The 18,562-nt window shown below is 45.6% G+C and overlaps 24 pseudogenes; all 24 read right to left on the bottom strand.

Moving 5' to 3' along the window:
* Positions 1-192: 192 nt before the first annotated feature.
* LOC140090376 (5S ribosomal RNA) lies at positions 193-311 on the bottom strand (annotated as a pseudogene).
* A 70-nt stretch (positions 312-381) lies between these two features.
* On the bottom strand, positions 382-500 carry LOC140078304 (5S ribosomal RNA; annotated as a pseudogene).
* A 70-nt stretch (positions 501-570) lies between these two features.
* On the bottom strand, positions 571-689 carry LOC140087075 (5S ribosomal RNA; annotated as a pseudogene).
* A 70-nt stretch (positions 690-759) lies between these two features.
* On the bottom strand, positions 760-878 carry LOC140087285 (5S ribosomal RNA; annotated as a pseudogene).
* Positions 879-948: 70 nt separating this feature from the next.
* On the bottom strand, positions 949-1,067 carry LOC140096380 (5S ribosomal RNA; annotated as a pseudogene).
* A 69-nt stretch (positions 1,068-1,136) lies between these two features.
* LOC140090064 (5S ribosomal RNA) lies at positions 1,137-1,255 on the bottom strand (annotated as a pseudogene).
* Positions 1,256-1,325: 70 nt separating this feature from the next.
* Positions 1,326-1,444, bottom strand: LOC140096368 (5S ribosomal RNA; annotated as a pseudogene).
* A 251-nt stretch (positions 1,445-1,695) lies between these two features.
* On the bottom strand, positions 1,696-1,814 carry LOC140091391 (5S ribosomal RNA; annotated as a pseudogene).
* A 70-nt stretch (positions 1,815-1,884) lies between these two features.
* LOC140096356 (5S ribosomal RNA) lies at positions 1,885-2,003 on the bottom strand (annotated as a pseudogene).
* Positions 2,004-2,073: 70 nt separating this feature from the next.
* LOC140086320 (5S ribosomal RNA) lies at positions 2,074-2,192 on the bottom strand (annotated as a pseudogene).
* Positions 2,193-2,443: 251 nt separating this feature from the next.
* On the bottom strand, positions 2,444-2,562 carry LOC140086060 (5S ribosomal RNA; annotated as a pseudogene).
* Positions 2,563-2,632: 70 nt separating this feature from the next.
* LOC140090616 (5S ribosomal RNA) lies at positions 2,633-2,751 on the bottom strand (annotated as a pseudogene).
* A 70-nt stretch (positions 2,752-2,821) lies between these two features.
* Positions 2,822-2,940, bottom strand: LOC140090375 (5S ribosomal RNA; annotated as a pseudogene).
* Positions 2,941-3,010: 70 nt separating this feature from the next.
* LOC140078292 (5S ribosomal RNA) lies at positions 3,011-3,129 on the bottom strand (annotated as a pseudogene).
* Positions 3,130-3,199: 70 nt separating this feature from the next.
* Positions 3,200-3,318, bottom strand: LOC140087074 (5S ribosomal RNA; annotated as a pseudogene).
* Positions 3,319-3,387: 69 nt separating this feature from the next.
* Positions 3,388-3,506, bottom strand: LOC140096344 (5S ribosomal RNA; annotated as a pseudogene).
* A 70-nt stretch (positions 3,507-3,576) lies between these two features.
* On the bottom strand, positions 3,577-3,695 carry LOC140090063 (5S ribosomal RNA; annotated as a pseudogene).
* Positions 3,696-3,765: 70 nt separating this feature from the next.
* On the bottom strand, positions 3,766-3,884 carry LOC140084145 (5S ribosomal RNA; annotated as a pseudogene).
* A 69-nt stretch (positions 3,885-3,953) lies between these two features.
* LOC140086864 (5S ribosomal RNA) lies at positions 3,954-4,072 on the bottom strand (annotated as a pseudogene).
* A 251-nt stretch (positions 4,073-4,323) lies between these two features.
* On the bottom strand, positions 4,324-4,442 carry LOC140091390 (5S ribosomal RNA; annotated as a pseudogene).
* A 70-nt stretch (positions 4,443-4,512) lies between these two features.
* LOC140096332 (5S ribosomal RNA) lies at positions 4,513-4,631 on the bottom strand (annotated as a pseudogene).
* Positions 4,632-4,701: 70 nt separating this feature from the next.
* LOC140096319 (5S ribosomal RNA) lies at positions 4,702-4,820 on the bottom strand (annotated as a pseudogene).
* Positions 4,821-5,260: 440 nt separating this feature from the next.
* Positions 5,261-5,379, bottom strand: LOC140090615 (5S ribosomal RNA; annotated as a pseudogene).
* Positions 5,380-15,671: 10,292 nt separating this feature from the next.
* LOC140098632 (5S ribosomal RNA) lies at positions 15,672-15,789 on the bottom strand (annotated as a pseudogene).
* Between the last annotated feature and the right edge of the window lie 2,773 nt (positions 15,790-18,562).

Below are 18,562 nucleotides of genomic sequence, written 5' to 3'. Positions count from 1 at the left end.
AGGTTCAAAAAGGTCAACGGAACTTGGGATTCCCAGCCAGTCTCCCATGCTGGTACTTGCCAAGCCTTAAGCTGCTGCGATCTGACGAGAGCAGGCACATTCAGCTTAGAATGGCCGTTGACAGCAGCTGTTCAATTTGAACCTTCTTTTACTATCTCATAGAGAAACTAACACAATTTTCAGGTTCAAAAAGGTCAACAGAACTTGGAATTCCCAGCCAGTCTCCCATGCTGGTACTTGCCAAGCCTTAAGCTTCATTGCTGCTGCGATCTGACGAGAGCAGGCACATTCAGCTTAGAATGGCCGTTGACAGCAGATGTTCAGTTTGAACCTTCTTTTACTATCTCATAGAGAAACTAACACAATTTTCAGGCTCAAAAAGGTCAACGGAACTTGGTATTCCCAGCCAGTCTCCCATGCTGGTACTTGCCAAGCCTTAAGCTGCATTGCTGCTGCGATCTGACGAGAGCAGGCACATTCAGCTTAGAATGGCCGTTGACAGCAGCTGTTCAATTTGAACTTTCTTTTACCATCTTTGACAGAGAAACTAACAATTTTCAGGTTCAAAAAGGTCAACAGAACTTGGGATTCCCAGCCAGTCTCCCATGCTTGTACTTGCCAAGCCTTAAGCTGCATTGTTGCTGCGATCTGACGAGAGCAGGCACATTCAGCTTAGAATGGCCGTTGACAGCAGCTGTTCAATTTGAACCTTCTTTTATTATCTCATAGAGAAACTAACACAATTTTCAGGTTCAAAAAGGTCAACGGAACTTGGGATTCCCAGCCAGTCTCCCATGCTGGTACTTGCCAAGCCTTAAGTTGCATTGCTGCTGCGATCTGACGAGAGCAGGCACATTCAGCTTAGAATGGCCGTTGACAGCAGCTGTTCATTTTGAACCTTCTTTTACTATCTCATAGAGAAACTAACACAATTTTCAGGTTCTAAAAGGTCAACGGAACTTGGGATTCCCAGCCAGTCTCCCATGCTGGTACTTGCCAAGCCTTAAGCTGCATTGCTGCTGCGATCTGACGAGAGCAGGCACATTCAGCTTAGAATGGCCGTTGACAGCAGCTGTTCAATTTGAACCTTCTTTTACTATCTCATAGAGAAACTAACACAATTTTCAGGTTCAAAAGGTCAACGGAACTTGGGATTCCCAGCCAGTCTCCCATGCTGGTACTTGCCAAGCCTTAAGCTGCATTGCTGCTGCGATCTGACGAGAGCAGGCACATTCAGCTTAGAATGGCTGTTGACAGCAGCTGTTTAATTTGAACCTTCTTTTACTATCTCATAGAGAAACTAACACAATTTTCAGGTTCAAAAAGGTCAACGGAACTTGGGATTCCCAGCCAGTCTCCCATGCTGGTACTTGCCAAGCCTTAAGCTGCATTGCTGCTGCGATCTGACGAGAGCAGGCACATTCAGCTTAGAATGGCCGTTGACAGCAGCTGTTCAGTTTGAACCTTCTTTTACTATCTCATAGAGAAACTAACACAATTTTCAGGTTCAAAAAGGTCAACGGAACTTGGGATTCCCAGCCAGTCTCCCATGCTGGTACTTGCCAAGCCTTAAGCTGCGGCGATCTGACAAGAGCAGGCACATTCAGCTTAGAATGGCCGTTGACAGCAGCTGTTCAATTTGAACCTTCTTTTACTATCTCATAGAGAAACTAACACAATTTTCAGGTTCAAAAAGGTCAACAGAATTTGGTATTCCCAGCCAGTCTCCCATGCTGGTACTTGCCAAGCCTTAAGCTGCATTGCTGCTGCGATCTGACGAGAGCAGGCACATTCAGCTTAGAATGGCCGTTGACAGCAGCTGTTCAATTTGAACCTTCTTTTATTATCTCATAGAGAAACTAACACAATTTTCAGGTTCAAAAAGGTCAACGGAACTTGGGATTCCCAGCCAGTCTCCCATGCTGGTACTTGCCAAGCCTTAAGCTGCATTGCTGCTGCGATCTGACGAGAGCAGGCACATTCAGCTTAGAATGGCCGTTGACAGCAGCTGTTCAGTTTGAACCTTCTTTTACTATCTCATAGAGAAACTAACACAATTTTCAGGTTCAAAAAGGTCAACGGAACTTGGGATTCCCAGACAGTCTCCCATGCTGGTACTTGCCAAGCCTTAAGCTGCATTGCTGCTGCGATCTGACGAGAGCAGGCACATTCAGCTTAGAATGGCCGTTGACAGCAGCTGTTCAATTTGAACCTTCTTTTACTATCTCATAGAGAAACTAACACAATTTTCAGGTTCAAAAAGGTCAACGGAACTTGGGATTCCCAGCCAGTCTCCCATGCTGGTACTTGCCAAGCCTTAAGCTGCTGCGATCTGACAAGAGCAGGCACATTCAGCTTAGAATGGCCGTTGACAGCAGCTGTTCAGTTTGAACCTTCTTTTACTATCTCATAGAGAAACTAACACAATTTTCAGGTTCAGAAAGGTAAACGGAACTTGGGATTCCCAGCCAGTCTCCCATGCTGGTACTTGCCAAGCCTTAAGCTGCATTGCTGCTGCGATCTGACGAGAGCAGGCACATTCAGCTTAGAATGGCCGTTGACAGCAGCTGTTCAATTTGAACTTTCTTTTACTATCTCATAGAAAAACTAACACAATTTTCAGGTTCAAAAAGGTCAACAGAACTTGGGATTTCCAGCCAGTCTCCCATGCTGGTACTTGCCAAGCCTTAAGCTGCATTGCTGCTGCGATCTGACGAGAGCAGGCACATTCAGCTTAGAATGGCCGTTGACAGCAGCTGTTCAATTTGAACCTTCTTTTACTATCTCATAGAGAAACTAACACAATTTTCAGGTTCAAAAAGGTCAACAGAACTTGGAATTCCCAGCCAGTCTCCCATGCTGGTACTTGCCAAGCCTTAAGCTTCATTGCTGCTGCGATCTGACGAGAGCAGGCACATTCAGCTTAGAATGGCCGTTGACAGCAGATGTTCAGTTTGAACCTTCTTTTACTATCTCATAGAGAAACTAACACAATTTTCAGGCTCAAAAAGGTCAACGGAACTTGGTATTCCCAGCCAGTCTCCCATGCTGGTACTTGCCAAGCCTTAAGCTGCATTGCTGCTGCGATCTGACGAGAGCAGGCACATTCAGCTTAGAATGGCCGTTGACAGCAGCTGTTCAATTTGAACTTTCTTTTACCATCTTTGACAGAGAAACTAACAATTTTCAGGTTCAAAAAGGTCAACAGAACTTGGGATTCCCAGCCAGTCTCCCATGCTTGTACTTGCCAAGCCTTAAGCTGCATTGTTGCTGCGATCTGACGAGAGCAGGCACATTCAGCTTAGAATGGCCGTTGACAGCAGCTGTTCAATTTGAACCTTCTTTTACTATCTCATAGAGAAACTAACACAATTTTCAGGTTCAAAAGGTCAACGGAACTTGGGATTCCCAGCCAGTCTCCCATGCTGGTACTTGCCAAGCCTTAAGCTGCATTGCTGCTGCGATCTGACGAGAGCAGGCACATTCAGCTTAGAATGGCCGTTGACAGCAGCTGTTCAATTTGAACCTTCTTTTACTATCTCATAGAGAAACTAACACAATTTTCAGGTTCAAAAAGGTCAACGGAACTTGGGATTCCCAGCCAGTCTCCCATGCTGGTACTTGCCAAGCCTTAAGCTGCATTGCTGCTGCGATCTGACGAGAGCAGGCACATTCAGCTTAGAATGGCTGTTGACAGCAGCTGTTCAATTTGAACCTTCTTTTACTATCTCATAGAGAAACTAACACAATTTTCAGGTTCAAAAAGGTCAACGGAACTTGGGATTCCCAGCCAGTCTCCCATGCTGGTACTTGCCAAGCCTTAAGCTGCATTGATGCTGCGATCTGACGAGAGCAGGCACATTCAGCTTAGAATGGCCGTTGACAGCAGCTGTTCAGTTTGAACCTTCTTTTACTATCTCATAGAGAAACTAACACAATTTCAGGTTCAAAAAGGTCAACGGAACTTGGGATTCCCAGCCAGTCTCCCATGCTGGTACTTGCCAAGCCTTAAGCTGCATTGCTGCTGCAATCTGACGAGAGCAGGCACATTCAGCTTAGAATGGCCGTTGACAGCAGCTGTTCAGTTTGAACCTTCTTTTACTATCTCATAGAGAAACTAACACAATTTTCAGGTTCAAAAAGGTCAACGGAACTTGGGATTCCCAGCCAGTCTCCCATGCTGGTACTTGCCAAGCCTTAAGCTGCGGCGATCTGACAAGAGCAGGCACATTCAGCTTAGAATGGCCGTTGACAGCAGCTGTTCAATTTGAACCTTCTTTTACTATCTCATAGAGAAACTAACACAATTTTCAGGTTCAAAAAGGTCAACAGAATTTGGTATTCCCAGCCAGTCTCCCATGCTGGTACTTGCCAAGCCTTAAGCTGCATTGCTGCTGCGATCTGACGAGAGCAGGCACATTCAGCTTAGAATGGCCGTTGACAGCAGCTGTTCAATTTGAACCTTCTTTTATTATCTCATAGAGAAACTAACACAATTTTCAGGTTCAAAAAGGTCAACGGAACTTGGGATTCCCAGCCAGTCTCCCATGCTGGTACTTGCCAAGCCTTAAGCTGCATTGCTGCTGCGATCTGACGAGAGCAGGCACATTCAGCTTAGAATGGCCGTTGACAGCAGCTGTTCAGTTTGAACCTTCTTTTACTATCTCATAGAGAAACTAACACAATTTTCAGGTTCAAAAAGGTCAACGGAACTTGGGATTCCCAGCCAGTCTCCCATGCTGGTACTTGCCAAGCCTTAAGCTGCATTGCTGCTGCGATCTGACGAGAGCAGGCACATTCAGCTTAGAATGGCCGTTGACAGCAGCTGTTCAATTTGAACCTTCTTTTACTATCTCATAGAGAAACTAACACAATTTTCAGGTTCAAAAAGGTCAACGGAACTTGGGATTCCCAGCCAGTCTCCCATGCTGGTACTTGCCAAGCCTTAAGCTGCTGCGATCTGACAAGAGCAGGCACATTCAGCTTAGAATGGCCGTTGACAGCAGCTGTTCAGTTTGAACCTTCTTTTACTATCTCATAGAGAAACTAACACAATTTTCAGGTTCAGAAAGGTAAACGGAACTTGGGATTCCCAGCCAGTCTCCCATGCTGGTACTTGCCAAGCCTTAAGCTGCATTGCTGCTGCGATCTGACGAGAGCAGGCACATTCAGCTTAGAATGGCCGTTGACAGCAGCTGTTCAATTTGAACTTTCTTTTACTATCTCATAGAAAAACTAACACAATTTTCAGGTTCAAAAAGGTCAACAGAACTTGGGATTTCCAGCCAGTCTCCCATGCTGGTACTTGCCAAGCCTTAAGCTGCATTGCTGCTGCGATCTGACGAGAGCAGGCACATTCAGCTTAGAATGGCCGTTGACAGCAGCTGTTCAATTTGAACCTTCTTTTACTATCTCATAGAGAAACTAACACAATTTTCAGGTTCAAAAAGGTCAATGGAACTTGGGATTCCCAGCCAGTCTCCCATGCTGGTACTTGCCAAGCCTTAAGCTACATTGCTGCTGGATTCCCAGCCAGTCTCCCATGCTGGTACTTGCCAAGCCTTAAGCTGCTGCGATCTGACGAGAGCAGGCACATTCAGCTTAGAATGGCCGTTGACAGCAGCTGTTCAATTTGAACCTTCTTTTACTATCTCATAGAGAAACTAACACAATTTTCAGGTTCAAAAAGGTCAACAGAACTTGGGATTCCCAGCCAGTCTCCCATGCTGGTACTTGCCAAGCCTTAAGCTGCATTGCTGCTGCGATCTGACGAGAGCAGGCACATTCAGCTTAGAATGGCCGTTGACAGCAGCTGTTCAATTTGAACCTTCTTTTACTATCTCATAGAGAAACTAACACAATTTTCAGGTTCAAAAAGGTCAACGGAACTTGGGATTCCCAGCCAGTCTCCCATGCTGGTACTTGCCAAGCCTTAAGCTGCATTGCTGCTGCGATCTGACGAGAGCAGGCACATTCAGCTTAGAATGGCCGTTGACAGCAGCTGTTCAATTTGAACCTTCTTTTACTATCTCATAGAGAAACTAACACAATTTTCAGGTTCAAAAAGGTCAAGGGAACTTGGGATTCCCAGCCAGTCTCCCATGCTGGTACTTGCCAAGCCTTAAGCTGCTGCGATCTGACGAGAGCAGGCACATTCAGCTTAAAATGGCCGTTGACAGCAGCTGTTCAATTTGAACCTTCTTTTACTATCTCATAGAGAAACTAACACAATTTTCAGGTTCAAAAAGGTCAACGGAACTTGGGATTCCCAGCCAGTCTCCCATGCTGGTACTTGCCAAGCCTTAAGCTGCATTGCTGCTGCAATCTGACGAGAGCAGGCACATTCAGCTTAGAATTGCCGTTGACAGCAGCTGTTCAATTTGAACCTTCTTTTACTATCTCATAGAGAAACTAACACAATTTTCAGGTTCAAAAAGGTCAACAGAACTTGGGATTCGCAGCCAGTCTCCCATGCTGGTACTTGCCAAGCCTTAAGCTGCATTGCTGCTGCGATCTGACGAGAGCAGGCACATTCAGCTTAGAATGGCCGTTGACAGCAGCTGCCTAATTTCTACTTTCTTTTACTATCTCATAGAGAAACTAACACAATTTTCAGGTTCAAAAAGGTCAACGGAACTTGGGATTCCCAGCCAGTCTCCCATGCTGGTACTTGCCAAGCCTTAAGCTGCATTGCTGCTGCGATCTGACGAAAGCAGGAACATTCATCTTAGAATGGCCGTTGACAGCAGCTGTTCAATTTGAACCTTCTTTTACTATCTCATAGAGAAACTAACACAATTTTCAGGTTCAAAAAGGTCAACGGAGCTTGGGATTCCCAGCCAGTCTCCCATGCTGGTACTTGCCAAGCCTTAAGCTGCATTGATGCTGCGATCTGACGAGAGCAGGCACATTCAGCTTAGAATGGCCGTTAACAGCTGCTGTTCAATTTGAACCTTCTTTTACTATCTCATAGAGAAACTAACACAATTTTCAGGTTCAAAAAGGTCAACAGAACTTGGGATTCCCAGCCAGTCTCCCATGCTGGTACTTGCCAAGCCTTAAGCTGCATTGCTGCTGCGATCTGATGAGAGCAGGCACATTCAGCTTAGAATGGCCGTTGACAGCAGCTGTTCAATTTGAACCTTCTTTTACTATCTCATAGAGAAACTAACACAATTTTCAGGTTCAAAAAGGTCAACGGAACTTGGGATTCCCAGCCAGTCTCCCATGCTGGTACTTGCCAAGCCTTAAGCTGCATTGCTGCTGCGATCTAATGAGAGCAGGAACATTCAGCTTAGAATGGCCGTGGACAGCAGCTGTTCAATTTGAACCTTCTTTTACTATCTCATAGAGAAACTAACACAATTTTCAGGTTCAAAAAGGTCAACGGAACTTGGGATTCCCAGCCAGTCTCCCATGCTGGTACTTGCCAAGCCTTAAGCTGCGGCGATCTGACAAGAGCAGGCACATTCAGCTTAGAATGGCCGTTGACAGCAGCTGTTCAATTTGAACCTTCTTTTACTATCTCATAGAGAAACTAACACAATTTTCAGGTTCAAAAAGGTCAACAGAAGTTGGGATTCCCAGCCAGTCTCCCATGCTGGTACTTGCCAAGCCTTAAGCTGCATTGCTGCTGCGATCTGATGAGAGCAGGCTCATTCAGCTTAGAATGGCCGTTGACAGCAGCTGTTCAATTTGAACCTTCTTTTACTATCTCATAGAGAAAGTAACACAATTTTCAGGTTCAAAAAGGTCAACGGAACTTGGGATTCCCAGCAAGTCTCCCATGCTGGTACTTGCCAAGCCTTAAGCTGCATTGCTGCTGCGATCTGACGAGAGCAGGCACATTCAGCTTAGAATGGCCGTTGACAGCAGCTGTTCAGTTTGAACCTTCTTTTACTATCTCATAGAGAAACTAACACAATTTTCAGGTTCAAAAAGGTCAACGGAACTTGGGATTCGCAGCCAGTCTCCCATGCTGGTACTTGCCAAGCCTTAAGCTGCATTGCTGCTGCGATCTGACGAGAGCAGGCACATTCAGCTTAGAATGGCCGTTGACAGCAGCTGTTCAATTTGAACCTTCTTTTACCATCTTTGACAGAGAAACTAACAATTTTCAGGTTCAAAAAGGTCAACGGAACTTGGGATTCCCAGCCAGTCTCCCATGCTGGTACTTGCCAAGCCTTAAGCTGCATTGCTGCTGCGATCTGACGAGAGCAGGCACATTCAGCTTAGAATGGCCGTTGACAGCAGCTGTTCAGTTTGAACCTTCTTTTACTATCTCATAGAGAAACTAACACAATTTTCAGGTTCAAAAAGGTCAACGGAACTTGGGATTCCCAGCCAGTCTCCCATGCTGGTACTTGCCAAGCCTTAAGCTGCATTGCTGCTGCGATCTGACGAGAGCAGGCACATTCAGCTTAGAATGGCCGTTGACAGCAGCTGTTCAATTTGAACCTTCTTTTATCATCTTTGACAGAGAAACTAACAATTTTCAGGTTCAAAAAGGTCAACGGAACTTGGGATTCCCAGCCAGTCTCCCATGCTGGTACTTGCCAAGCCTTAAGCTGCATTGCTGCTGCGATCTGACGAGAGCAGGCACATTCAGCTTAGAATGGCCGTTGACAGCAGCTGTTCAATTTGAACCTTCTTTTACTATCTCATAGAGAAACTAACACATTTTTCAGGTTCAAAAAGGTCAACGGAACTTGGGATTCCCAGCCAGTCTCCCATGCTGGTACTTGCCAAGCCTTAAGCTGCTGCGATCTGACGAGAGCAGGCACATTCAGCTTAGAATGGCCGTTGACAGCAGCTGTTCAATTTGAACCTTCTTTTACTATCTCATAGAGAAACTAACACAATTTTCAGGTTCAAAAAGGTCAACAGAACTTGGAATTCCCAGCCGGTCTCCCATGCTGGTACTTGCCAAGCCTTAAGCTTCATTGCTGCTGCGATCTGACGAGAGCAGGCACATTCAGCTTAGAATGGCCGTTGACAGCAGATGTTCAGTTTGAACCTTCTTTTACTATCTCATAGAGAAACTAACACAATTTTCAGGCTCAAAAAGGTCAACGGAACTTGGTATTCCCAGCCAGTCTCCCATGCTGGTACTTGCCAAGCCTTAAGCTGCATTGCTGCTGCGATCTGACGAGAGCAGGCACATTCAGCTTAGAATGGCCGTTGACAGCAGCTGTTCAATTTGAACTTTCTTTTACCATCTTTGACAGAGAAACTAACAATTTTCAGGTTCAAAAAGGTCAACAGAACTTGGGATTCCCAGCCAGTCTCCCATGCTTGTACTTGCCAAGCCTTAAGCTGCATTGTTGCTGCGATCTGACGAGAGCAGGCACATTCAGCTTAGAATGGCCGTTGACAGCAGCTGTTCAATTTGAACCTTCTTTTACTATCTCATAGAGAAACTAACACAATTTTCAGGTTCAAAAAGGTCAACAGAACTTGGGATTCCCAGCCAGTCTCCCATGCTGGTGCTTGCCAAGCCTTAAGCTGCATTGCTGCTGCGATCTGACGAGAGCAGGCACATTCAGCTTAGAATGGCCGTTGACAGCAGCTGTTCAATTTGAACCTTCTTTTACCATCTTTGACAGAGAAACTAACAATTTTCAGGTTCAAAAAGGTCAACGGAACTTGGGATTCCCAGCCAGTCTCCCATGCTGGTACTTGCCAAGCCTTAAGCTGCATTGCTGCTGCGATCTGACGAGAGCAGGCACATTCAGCTTAGAATGGCCGTTGACAGCAGCTGTTCAATTTGAACCTTCTTTTACTATCTCATAGAGAAACTAACACAATTTTCAGGTTCAAAAGGTCAACGGAACTTGGGATTCCCAGCCAGTCTCCCATGCTGGTACTTGCCAAGCCTTAAGCTGCATTGCTGCTGCGATCTGACGAGAGCAGGCACATTCAGCTTAGAATGGCCGTTGACAGCAGCTGTTCAATTTGAACCTTCTTTTACTATCTCATAGAGAAACTAACACAATTTTCAGGTTCAAAAAGGTCAACGGAACTTGGGATTCCCAGCCAGTCTCCCATGCTGGTACTTGCCAAGCCTTAAGCTGCATTGCTGCTGCGATCTGACGAGAGCAGGCACATTCAGCTTAGAATGGCCGTTGACAGCAGCTGTTCAATTTGAACCTTCTTTTACTATCTCATAGAGAAACTAACACAATTTTCAGGTTCAAAAAGGTCAACAGAACTTGGGATTCCAAGCCAGTCTCCCATGCTGGTACTTGCAAAGCCTTAAGCTGCATTGCTGCTGCGATCTGATGAGAGCAGGCTCATTCAGCTTAGAATGGCCGTTGACAGCAGCTGTTCAATTTGAACCTTCTTTTACTATCTCATAGAGAAACTAACACAATTTTCAGGTTCAAAAAGGTCAACGGAACTTGGGATTCCCAGCCAGTCTCCCATGCTGGTACTTGCCAAGCCTTAAGCTGCATTGCTGCTGCGATCTGACGAGAGCAGGCACATTCAGCTTAGAATGGCCGTTGACAGCAGCTGTTCAGTTTGAACCTTCTTTTACTATCTCATAGAGAAACTAACACAATTTTCAGGTTCAAAAAGGTCAACGGAACTTGGGATTCCCAGCCAGTCTCCCATACTGGTACTTGCCTAGCCTTAAGCTGCATTGCTGCTGCGATCTGACGAGAGCAGGCACATTGAGCTTAGAATGGCCGTTGACAGCAGCTGTTCAGTTTGAACCTTCTTTTACTATCTCATAGAGAAACTAACACAATTTTCAGGTTCAAAAAGGTCAACGGAACTTGGGATTCCCAGCCAGTCTCCCATGCTGGTACTTGCCAAGCCTTAAGCTGCATTGCTGCTGCGATCTGACGAGAGCAGGCACATTCAGCTTAGAATGGCCGTTGACAGCAGCTGTTCAATTTGAACCTTCTTTTATCATCTTTGACAGAGAAACTAACAATTTTCAGGTTCAAAAAGGTCAACGGAACTTGGGATTCCCAGCCAGTCTCCCATGCTGGTACTTGCCAAGCCTTAAGCTGCATTGCTGCTGCGATCTGACGAGAGCAGGCACATTCAGCTTAGAATGGCCGTTGACAGCAGCTGTTCAAATTGAACCTTCTTTTACTATCTCATAGAGAAACTAACACAATTTTCAGGTTCAAAAAGGTCAACAGAACTTGGAATTCCCAGCCAGTCTCCCATGCTGGTACTTGCCAAGCCTTAAGCTTCATTGCTGCTGCGATCTGACGAGAGCAGGCACATTCAGCTTAGAATGGCCGTTGACAGCAGATGTTCAGTTTGAACCTTCTTTTACTATCTCATAGAGAAACTAACACAATTTTCAGGCTCAAAAAGGTTAACGGAACTTGGTATTCCCAGCCAGTCTCCCATGCTGGTACTTGCCAAGCCTTAAGCTGCATTGCTGCTGCGATTTGACGAGAGCAGGCACATTCAGCTTAGAATGGCCGTTGACAGCAGCTGTTCAATTTGAACTTTCTTTTACCATCTTTGACAGAGAAACTAACAATTTTCAGGTTCAAAAAGGTCAACAGAACTTGGGATTCCCAGCCAGTCTCCCATGCTTGTACTTGCCAAGCCTTAAGCTGCATTGTTGCTGCGATCTGACGAGAGCAGGCACATTCAGCTTAGAATGGCCGTTGACAGCAGCTGTTCAATTTGAACCTTCTTTTACTATCTCATAGAGAAACTAACACAATTTTCAGGTTCAAAAAGGTCAACAGAACTTGGGATTCCCAGCCAGTCTCCCATGCTGGTACTTGCCAAGCCTTAAGCTGCATTGCTGCTGCGATCTGACGAGAGCAGGCACATTCAGCTTAGAATGGCCGTTGACAGCAGCTGTTCAATTTGAACCTTCTTTTACCATCTTTGACAGAGAAACTAACAATTTTCAGGTTCAAAAAGGTCAACGGAACTTGGGATTCCCAGCCAGTCTCCCATGCTGGTACTTGCCAAGCCTTAAGCTGCATTGCTGCTGCGATCTGACGAGAGCAGGCACATTCAGCTTAGAATGGCCGTTGACAGCAGCTGTTCAATTTGAACCTTCTTTTACTATCTCATAGAGAAACTAACACAATTTTCAGGTTCAAAAGGTCAACGGAACTTGGGATTCCCAGCCAGTCTCCCATGCTGGTACTTGCCAAGCCTTAAGCTGCATTGCTGCTGCGATCTGACGAGAGCAGTCACATTCAGCTTAGAATGGCCGTTGACAGCAGCTGTTCAATTTGAACCTTCTTTTACTATCTCATAGAGAAACTAACACAATTTTCAGGTTCAAAAAGGTCAACGGAACTTGGGATTCCCAGCCAGTCTCCCATGCTGGTACTTGCCAAGCCTTAAGCTGCTGCGATCTGAAGAGAGCAGGCACATTCAGCTTAGAATGGCCGTTGACAGCAGCTGTTCAATTTGAACCTTCTTTTACTATCTCATAGAGAAACTAACACAATTTTCAGGTTCAAAAAGGTCAACAGAACTTGGGATTCCCAGCCAGTCTCCCATGCTGGTACTTGCCAAGCCTTAAGCTGCATTGCTGCTGCGATCTGACGAGAGCAGGCACATTCAGCTTAGAATGGCTGTTGACAGCAGCTGTTCAATTTGAACCTTCTTTTACTATCTCATAGAGAAACTAACACAATTTTCAGGTTCAAAAAGGTCAACGGAACTTGGGATTCCCAGCCAGTCTCCCATGCTGGTACTTGCCAAGCCTTAAGCTGCATTGATGCTGCGATCTGACGAGAGCAGGCACATTCAGCTTAGAATGGCCGTTGACAGCAGCTGTTCAGTTTGAACCTTCTTTTACTATCTCATAGAGAAACTAACACAATTTTCAGGTTCAAAAAGGTCAACGGAACTTGGGATTCCCAGCCAGTCTCCCATGCTGGTACTTGCCAAGCCTTAAGCTGCATTGCTGCTGCGATCTGACGAGAGCAGGCACATTCAGCTTAGAATGGCCGTTGACAGCAGCTGTTCAATTTGAACCTTCTTTTACCATATTTGACAGAGAAACTAACAATTTTCAGGTTCAAAAAGGTCAACGGAACTTGGGATTCCCAGCCAGTCTCCCATGCTGGTACTTGCCAAGCCTTAAGCTGCATTGCTGCTGCGATCTGACGAGAACAGGCACATTCAGCTTAGAATGGCTGTTGACAGCAGCTGTTCAGTTTGAACCTTCTTTTACTATCTCATAGAGAAACTAACACAATTTTCAGGTTCAAAAAGGTCAACGGAACTTGGGATTCCCAGCCAGTCTCCCATGCTGGTACTTGCCAAGCCTTAAGCTGTATTGCTGTTGCGATCTGACGAGAGCACGCACATTCAGCTTAGAATGGCCGTTGACAGCAGCTGTTCAATTTGAACCTTCTTTTACTATCTCATAGAGAAACTAACACAATTTTCAGGTTCAAAAAGGTCAACGGAACTTGGGATTCCCAGCCAGTCTCCCATGCTGGTACTTGCCAAGCCTTAAGCTGCATTGCTGCTGCGATCTGACGAGAGCAGGCACATTCAGCTTAGAATGGCCGTTGACAGCAGCTGTTCAATTTGAACTTTCTTTTACCATCTTTGACAGAGAAACTAACAATTTTCAGGTTCAAAAAGGTCAACAGAACTTGGGATTCCCAGCCAGTCTCCCATGCTTGTACTTGCCAAGCCTTAAGCTGCATTGTTGCTGCGATCTGACGAGAGCAGGCACATTCAGCTTAGAATGGCCGTTGACAGCAGCTGTTCAATTTGAACCTTCTTTTACTATCTCATAGAGAAACTAACACAATTTTCAGGTTCAAAAAGGTCAACAGAACTTGGGATTCCCAGCCAGTCTCCCATGCTGGTGCTTGCCAAGCCTTAAGCTGCATTGCTGCTGCGATCTGACGAGAGCAGGCACATTCAGCTTAGAATGGCCGTTGACAGCAGCTGTTCAATTTGAACCTTCTTTTACCATCTTTGACAGAGAAACTAACAATTTTCAGGTTCAAAAAGGTCAACGGAACTTGGGATTCCCAGCCAGTCTCCCATGCTGGTACTTGCCAAGCCTTAAGCTGCATTGCTGCTGCGATCTGACGAGAGCAGGCACATTCAGCTTAGAATGGCCGTTGACAGCAGCTGTTCAATTTGAACCTTCTTTTACTATCTCATAGAGAAACTAACACAATTTTCAGGTTCAAAAGGTCAACGGAACTTGGGATTCCCAGCCAGTCTCCCATGCTGGTACTTGCCAAGCCTTAAGCTGCATTGCTGCTGCGATCTGACGAGAGCAGGCACATTCAGCTTAGAATGGCCGTTGACAGCAGCTGTTCAATTTGAACCTTCTTTTACTATCTCATAGAGAAACTAACACAATTTTCAGGTTCAAAAAGGTCAACGGAACTTGGGATTCCCAGCCAGTCTCCCATGCTGGTACTTGCCAAGCCTTAAGCTGCATTGCTGCTGCGATCTGACGAGAGCAGGCACATTCAGCTTAGAATGGCCGTTGACAGCAGCTGTTCAATTTGAACCTTCTTTTACTATCTCATAGAGAAACTAACACAATTTTCAGGTTCAAAAAGGTCAACAGAACTTGGGATTCCAAGCCAGTCTCCCATGCTGGTACTTGCAAAGCCTTAAGCTGCATTGCTGCTGCGATCTGATGAGAGCAGGCTCATTCAGCTTAGAATGGCCGTTGACAGCAGCTGTTCAATTTGAACCTTCTTTTACTATCTCATAGAGAAACTAACACAATTTTCAGGTTCAAAAAGGTCAACGGAACTTGGGATTCCCAGCCAGTCTCCCATGCTGGAACTTGCCAAGCCTTAAGCTGCATTGCTGCTGCGATCTGACGAGAGCAGGCACATTCAGCTTAGAATGGCCGTTGACAGCAGCTGTTCAGTTTGAACCTTCTTTTACTATCTCATAGAGAAACTAACACAATTTTCAGGTTCAAAAAGGTCAACGGAACTTGGGATTCCCAGCCAGTCTCCCATACTGGTACTTGCCTAGCCTTAAGCTGCATTGCTGCTGCGATCTGACGAGAGCAGGCACATTGAGCTTAGAATGGCCGTTGACAGCAGCTGTTCAGTTTGAACCTTCTTTTACTATCTCATAGAGAAACTAACACAATTTTCAGGTTCAAAAAGGTCAACGGAACTTGGGATTCCCAGCCAGTCTCCCATGCTGGTACTTGCCAAGCCTTAAGCTGCATTGCTGCTGCGATCTGACGAGAGCAGGCACATTCAGCTTAGAATGGCCGTTGACAGCAGCTGTTCAATTTGAACCTTCTTTTATCATCTTTGACAGAGAAACTAACAATTTTCAGGTTCAAAAAGGTCAACGGAACTTGGGATTCCCAGCCAGTCTCCCATGCTGGTACTTGCCAAGCCTTAAGCTGCATTGCTGCTGCGATCTGACGAGAGCAGGCACATTCAGCTTAGAATGGCCGTTGACAGCAGCTGTTCAATTTGAACCTTCTTTTACTATCTCATAGAGAAACTAACACAATTTTCAGGTTCAAAAAGGTCAACAGAACTTGGAATTCCCAGCCAGTCTCCCATGCTGGTACTTGCCAAGCCTTAAGCTTCATTGCTGCTGCGATCTGACTAGAGCAGGCACATTCAGCTTAGAATGGCCGTTGACAGCAGATGTTCAGTTTGAACCTTCTTTTACTATCTCATAGAGAAACTAACACAATTTTCAGGTTCAAAAAGGTCAACGGAACTTGGGATTCCCAGCCAGTCTCCCATGCTGGTACTTGCCAAGCCTTAAGCTGCATTGCTGCTGCGATCTGATGAGAGCAGGCACATTCAGCTTAGAATGGCCGTTGACAGCAGCTGTTCAATTTGAACCTTCTTTTACTATCTCATAGAGAAACTAACACAATTTTCAGGTTCAAAAAGGTCAACGGAACTTGGGATTCCCAGCCAGTGTCCCATGCTGGTACTTGCCAAGCCTTAAGCTGCGGCGATCTGACAAGAGCAGGCACATTCAGCTTAGAATGGCCGTTGACAGCAGCTGTTCAATTTGAACCTTCTTTTACTATCTCATAGAGAAACTAACACAATTTTCAGGTTCAAAAAGGTCAACAGAACTTGGGATTCCCAGCCAGTCTCCCATGCTGGTACTTGCAAAGCCTTAAGCTGCATTGCTGCTGCGATCTGACGAGAGCAGGCACATTCAGCTTAGAATGGCCATTGACAGCAGCTGTTCAGTTTGAACCTTCTTTTACTATCTCATAGAGAAACTAACACAATTTTCAGGTTCAAAAAGGTCAACGGAACTTGGGATTCGCAGCCAGTCTCCCATGCTGGTACTTGCCAAGCCTTAAGCTGCATTGCTGCTGCGATCTGACGAGAGCAGGCACATTCAGCTTAGAATGGCCGTTGACAGCAGCTGTTCAATTTGAACCTTCTTTTACCATCTTTGACAGAGAAACTAACAATTTTCAGGTTCAAAAAGGTCAACAGAACTTGGGATTCCCAGCCAGTCTCCCATGCTGGTACTTGCCAAGCCTTAAGCTGCATTGCTGCTGCGATCTGACGAGAGCAGGCACATTCAGCTTAGAATGGCCGTTGATAGCAGCTGTTCAATTTGAACCGTCTTTTACTATCTCATAGAGAAACTAACACAATTTTCAGGTTCAAAAAGGTCAACGGAACTTGGGATTCCCAGCCAGTCTCCCATACTGGTACTTGCCTAGCCTTAAGCTGCATTGCTGCTGCGATCTGACGAGAGCAGGCACATTGAGCTTAGAATGGCCGTTGACAGCAGCCGTTCAGTTTGAACCTTCTTTTACTATCTCATAGAGAAACTAACACAATTTTCAGGTTCAAAAAGGTCAACGGAACTTGGGATTCCCAACCAGTCTCCCATGCTGGTACTTGCCAAGCCTTAAGCTGCATTGCTGCTGCGATCTGACGAGAGCAGGCACATTCAGCTTAGAATGGCCGTTGACAGCAGCTGTTCAATTTGAACCTTCTTTTATCATCTTTGACAGAGAAACTAACAATTTTCAGGTTCAAAAAGGTCAACGGAACTTGGGATTCCCAGCCAGTCTCCCATGCTGGTACTTGCCAAGCCTTAAGCTGCATTGCTGCTGCGATCTGACGAGAGCAGGAACATTCAGCTTAGAATGGCCGTTGACAGCAGCTGTTCAATTTGAACCTTCTTTTACTATCTCATAGAGAAACTAACACATTTTTCAGGTTCAAAAAGGTCAACGGAACTTGGGATTCCCAGCCAGTCTCCCATGCTGGTACTTGCCAAGCCTTAAGCTGCTGCGATCTGACGAGAGCAGGCACATTCAGCTTAGAATGGCCGTTGACAGCAGCTGTTCAATTTGAACCTTCTTTTACTATCTCATAGAGAAACTAACACAATTTTCAGGTTCAAAAAGGTCAACAGAACTTGGAATTCCCAGCCAGTCTCCCATGCTGGTACTTGCCAAGCCTTAAGCTTCATTGCTGCTGCGATCTGACGAGAGCAGGCACATTCAGCTTAGAATGGCCGTTGACAGCAGATGTTCAGTTTGAACCTTCTTTTACTATCTCATAGAGAAACTAACACAATTTTCAGGCTCAAAAAGGTCAACGGAACTTGGTATTCCCAGCCAGTCTCCCATGCTGGTACTTGCCAAGCCTTAAGCTGCATTGCTGCTGCGATCTGACGAGAGCAGGCACATTCAGCTTAGAATGGCCGTTGACAGCAGCTGTTCAATTTGAACTTTCTTTTACCATCTTTGACAGAGAAACTAACAATTTTCAGGTTCAAAAAGGTCAACAGAACTTGGGATTCCCAGCCAGTCTCCCATGCTTGTACTTGCCAAGCCTTAAGCTGCATTGTTGCTGCGATCTGACGAGAGCAGGCACATTCAGCTTAGAATGGCCGTTGACAGCAGCTGTTCAATTTGAACCTTCTTTTATTATCTCATAGAGAAACTAACACAATTTTCAGGTTCAAAAAGGTCAACGGAACTTGGGATTCCCAGCCAGTCTCCCATGCTGGTACTTGCCAAGCCTTAAGTTGCATTGCTGCTGCGATCTGACGAGAGCAGGCACATTCAGCTTAGAATGGCCGTTGACAGCAGCTGTTCATTTTGAACCTTCTTTTACTATCTCATAGAGAAACTAACACAATTTTCAGGTTCTAAAAGGTCAACGGAACTTGGGATTCCCAGCCAGTCTCCCATGCTGGTACTTGCCAAGCCTTAAGCTGCATTGCTGCTGCGATCTGACGAGAGCAGGCACATTCAGCTTAGAATGGCCGTTGACAGCAGCTGTTCAATTTGAACCTTCTTTTACTATCTCATAGAGAAACTAACACAATTTTCAGGTTCAAAAGGTCAACGGAACTTGGGATTCCCAGCCAGTCTCCCATGCTGGTACTTGCCAAGCCTTAAGCTGCATTGCTGCTGCGATCTGACGAGAGCAGGCACATTCAGCTTAGAATGGCCGTTGACAGCAGCTGTTCAATTTGAACCTTCTTTTACTATCTCATAGAGAAACTAACACAATTTTCAGGTTCAAAAAGGTCAACGGAACTTGGGATTCCCAGCCAGTCTCCCATGCTGGTACTTGCCAAGCCTTAAGCTGCATTGCTGCTG

This window comes from Engystomops pustulosus, chromosome 9, assembly GCF_040894005.1.
Source record: "Engystomops pustulosus chromosome 9, aEngPut4.maternal, whole genome shotgun sequence".
In the NCBI taxonomy this organism is placed as follows: Eukaryota; Metazoa; Chordata; class Amphibia; order Anura; family Leptodactylidae; genus Engystomops; species Engystomops pustulosus.
Note: the sequence above shows the minus strand (reverse complement) of the source record. Positions and strands in the feature narration are given on the sequence as shown.